General features: G+C 32.6%; 1 long non-coding RNA gene across 2 annotated transcripts; it reads left to right on the top strand.

Moving 5' to 3' along the window:
- The first annotated feature begins 1,459 nt into the window (after positions 1-1,459).
- Positions 1,460-4,659, top strand: LOC150031309 (uncharacterized). Of its 2 annotated transcripts, XR_016525928.1 has the most exons (3): positions 1,460-2,113; positions 2,682-2,762; positions 4,298-4,659. It is a non-coding gene; the product is annotated as an uncharacterized LOC150031309 (long non-coding RNA). The 2 variants fall into 2 exon arrangements; XR_016525927.1 differs by lacking the exon at positions 4,298-4,659 and having other exon boundaries at positions 2,682-3,013.
- The last annotated feature ends 295 nt before the right edge of the window (positions 4,660-4,954 follow it).

Below are 4,954 nucleotides of genomic sequence, written 5' to 3'. Positions count from 1 at the left end.
ATTTTCATTTTATTTTTCAGTTACAAAACTAAATTAGAACCTCCTACTAACACACGGTTACGGAGAAAACGATGGCCACAATTATCCTATAATTGTCCAATTAAAATAAAAAAATATAATCATATTATATTCATTAACCTATAGTTTAATATCACATATAAACTATTCTGTTTTCTCCTCTACTAGATATAAATCATATTTATATCCATTTTCCTCCAAATAGTGTATCTCATACATAAAGTCAATCATATCATATATACCAGTTCAATCATATCATGTATAATCGAACTCCCTCTTATCAATTTGAACATTTCAAACTAACCCAAAAGCAGATTCTCAATTTGAATCCATTGTGCTACTAAGGGAACCTTATGAACCTATGACTCGAAGCTCCAATGGTAAGTGAATAGCTGACTAAACTCTTTAGCCACGAAATCTACCATCTGTTAACTACCAAACATTCCACTAAAAGTCGACAACTGAACTCTTCTTACCACAGATATATTTTTATGTACATCGAATATAACCCATCAATAGTACGAAAACCCTTCACAGATGCTCGTAAGTACAGTTGGGCCAATTTATCATTTTTCCCCTATAGTTACATCTAACTCCTTAAGTACCACCGATCCCTCTAATGAGCAATACAACATAGTCCTACTATGTGTGGACACCTCTCGAGCTATGAGAAGGTGTGTGACGTCACATCGTTCAAGTCCGGGAATCAGCCCTTAAGGGAGCAATCTATCTACTTACCCCTGCTTTGGGGAAGAAGTAAATTCCATCTTGTGTAGCTGAGTTCCCAGCTCCCAAATCAGACAAATCTCCAAAGTGGTAGGTTTGAATCGGTGACCTGACCACTCGCACCCATGCAAATCAAAGGACTGCCCTCAAAGGCAGGAGTTCCCAACTCACTCAGGATTGAGGTCATGTTACCTATGGTCATCTTGTTGAAGTAAAGTCTCTATCATTAACGATATTATATAACGAAACGTTAACACTTCGTGGTCAGGCTTTATACAATCTCTTTATATAGGACGCCCCCACTCGCATGTCCCCACATGAATGATCAGGATCAAACTATCTGTAGCAAGTCACAACACTTGTAACTATTCTACAAAACGGTCCGCATCCGTAGCATTACCAGGATAGGGTTTCCCTTCTATATCCATATACTGCAGACCATTTTAGTTATCACTTAAGACATGATCCACTTGTATGTCTCCACATACATGCTTAAGTTACATAATGACAACCAAGGATTTTAGTTTATTAGTTTGTGGTAAAGCAAATAAAACATCAAATATTCAAAGACAATAAGTGAAGAAAATATCATATATTATACATCACAAGCGTTTGTCCAAAATTGTATTTACAAACTACAGTACACGAGAGTTTAGGGCATCATCCCCAACAAGGACTTCCATCGTGAAAACCCTTATTGAAAGAAAGGGGATCTGCAACTATGTAAAGGAGGACACACTTAGAGTGAAAGAGTGAAATTTTTTTGCAACCATGCTAAGAAGGACGAAGTTGTTTCAGCACCAATCTCGATTTTGTTTGGTCTTCATTCAAGGACTTCGTCCGGTTGGGTGTTGATCGACAGCGGGTGCGTCGCCAGTAGTCTTTATATAAACCCCAACCTCTCTCTCTAAGTTTTCCACTCACGCAAACTCTCTCTAGCTCTCTTTCTTAGTCATCTATAGGAACCTCAATCGACAGCCTCCATCATCTCCATTGTTGTCTAGCTGTCATCCATCAGGAAATTCTAGTCGTGGGCATCACTTGTTGGTTCAAGTATGTTCAATCTGGCCTTCTGTGAAATTCATCTCTTCTCTTCCAAATTAATGGACGCCCAAGCTGGAAAATCCATGTTTGCGGTGGAGCTTTCTCAATCTTTGAAGCCCAACTCATTTCGTCTTTGTTGGTGAGGTTCTTCGAAGCTGAATTAGAAATCCAAATTGAGCATCTGAGTATTGGCTTCCAGCTCGAAATCCGTGTTTGAATCTTCTGCAACATCGAAAATTAAGCATGGTGATGATGAAGGTCTTATTTATCCTCTTGGTTATCGACCCACGTTGGCTAATTGCAACCTGTGGACTCCTCATAGCGGGTAAAATATTGTTTAAATTTCACATCTAGCAATAAATCTGTCCAGTTCTAAATTTCTTGCTAATGCTCACTTAAATGATTGAGCCAGCTTTCGCTGACTATGTCTATGAAAATCCCCTCGTTTTGTATATATGAACTATTATCCTAGTTCATATTCGATTTAAAAACCTAATGACCAACAAACTATCAGGCTTCATTTCATGAACTGTTTGTTTATTCTCTGTCATGGCCGTAACGAGATACCTTTGTAAGTTTGAAAGATTACATTATTGACTCTAGTAGTTATGGGGTGTCCTTGATTTGGTAGGTCAACATTTTAAGGTGGTTGACTAAGAGATTATTAGTGAGGTAATGAGTTATCATTCAACAAATTGCCTAATTTGTAACCTTGATTTGGTAGGTTTTTTTTTCTTTTCAAATTAAGTGAACCCTAATTGAATGTGATTTTACTTAGAAATTTGCATTTAAGACGTGGATATTGTTCAATATATTGTGTTGGTTCTCTCTTTTCTAACTTTAATATTTATATCATGTGTGTGTTTTCATTGTTTTTTTCTTTTGGGTTTTAGGTGTTTTCAAGGAATCTTCCTTCTCATGACCATGAAGCTTTCATCTTCCATAAATTGAGGCATTCGAGGTTGAGTTGCTATGTGAGTTATTTATGTTCATGTACCTTGCCAAATGAATTCAATTATTATATTCTTTTCTCTTAGTTATTTGGTTATTATTGTCTTTTCAATTTGGTTACGATTACTAATTTTCTCTTATTTTGATTAGCTTACTTGTTAGGATACATAAGTCTGTTTTTCGATGAGTTTATGTTCATGAGTTTTGTTACTTTATTATCATGTACTTAGTTTACATATAGCTTTAAGTAAAATGCTTCTATATTAACGCTTAACTCTCTCTTATTCAGCTAGTAAAAACATTCCCTAACATACCAAAACTTCTTAAAAATAAGTTCTTACCCTTTTTTGATACATTAGTGAAAGTTATTTATATCTAATAAAATTTTAATATTGCTATGTTATCCTTGTGAGGGTTAGTAAAGTTTCATATAACCACAAGGAAGAGCTTTAGTAAATTTCTCTATAGGTGCTAAACTCTTTTTGTAAATATATATAAATAGAAGAGAGGAAAGTGAAAATTTGTATTTGAGAGTTTGTAGCTTTACCTTTTGAGTTCAATCAATAAGAATATACTCTGTAAAAGCGTGGCTGCATTTAGCTATTGATATGATTCATGGTGTTAAAGGTGTGGGAATTTGTGTGTGGCTTTGTTGATGGTGGATTGCTATTAATTCTTATGAAGTGGATTGTTGTCAGTAGATGATGGAATTCTAGAATTATTAAGTTCAATTTCTTGTGGTCTCTAACTTTTGGTTTTTATTATTTTAATATTGATTTGAGTTATTATTAAGGAAACTAACTGTATTTTGGAGTGGGTACTTGATTGATAATCTCCGAATTTATTAACATAGTGACAATTTCATACCAAAAAAAAAAAAATGGAAGTACTTGATCCAAAATTTCAAGGATTTCCTGATTGATTATACTTAATATGAAAGATATAAGAAAACATTAAATATATTGCGTAATAGTTGATAATCAAATATGTAATAGTTGGTAATAATTGATAATCAAATAAGAAAACATCAACTTTATGTGCCTTTGATATTAAAGTGTTGTATGAAATACAAATACTTTTCTCAAAGTGTTTTTTTATATAGTTGTTAAGTTGATATATGTGGTATGAGTGTTAATATTTGAAGATAAGGATTGGACATATGTATTACTTCGTCATTTTGGAGATATGTCATAACTAGGATTTGTTCATATGAGATTAGTACGTGTAACTTTTGGAATTGTTTGTACGCGAGGGGAGGGGGGTTGATTGTAGTTTTTGGAAATGTGTTCATATGGGGTTTGACAATAATGTTGAAATTCATTCTTTTCTGAATTATTCATTTGGGTTGAACGATGCTTTAATTGTTCATATATATGTGTTGTTTGTTTATTTGATTAATAAATGATTATCCTCTTCAATTAAATTATATCATTGTTGGACCTCAAAATAGGAGTCATTATAGGTAATTTTCTAATTGGTAGGAAAGTTTCTTGGAGACACTATTTAGACTTATAGTTATTGGTTCTAATACTCTTCTCTTTTGTCTGTAAATTTCAAGGAGTTGAGAATAATAGCTGATAAGGCTTTGACTTTGGAGTTACCTAAGAGTGTTGTAGTGCTTGGAAGAGAGTGTAGTCTCTCTTTCTTATTATTACATATGCTCTGTGTTTTATGATTAAGGATCATAACATTTTTTTGTGTTATTAAGTATATTGTGTCCAAATGAGTTTTCTTCACTTGTTGGGTGAGATAGTTTATAACTTTTGTATTATTCATGAGGTTGTTAGTATTGTAACATTGAAAGTATTAATATAGAATTGTAATTTTGGAATTATTCATGTAAGTATCAGTTTAGTAACATTGTAGACATAAAATTGTGAAATATATATTATTTGTTTATATGATTGACAAGATTGAAAATGTGTATGTTGTTTATTTAGTTGATGAATATTGTTTGTCTTATAGATATCAATGTAATTGTTGGATCTCAAAACATAAGAAATTATATAGATAATTTCTAAGAGTACATTTTAAAAAAAATACAAACAAAATTGACAAACAAAATATATCAAGTACTAATTAAGTTGTCAATTTTTAAGTGTCAAGAATAAATTACATTTGATAACTAAAAACTGTAAAGTTATAAAAATCTTAATTCATAACAAATGTCAAGAACTTAAATACTTGACACTTAAAATAAGTCAACATATCTCAT

Source organism: Benincasa hispida, unplaced genomic scaffold, assembly GCF_027475165.1.
Source record: "Benincasa hispida cultivar pf3 unplaced genomic scaffold, pf3_genome.v1.1 HicScf1304, whole genome shotgun sequence".
Lineage (NCBI taxonomy): Eukaryota > Viridiplantae > Streptophyta > Magnoliopsida > Cucurbitales > Cucurbitaceae > Benincasa > Benincasa hispida.
The sequence above is the reverse complement of the archived record's forward strand: the minus strand, read 5'-3'. Positions and strand labels throughout refer to the sequence as shown.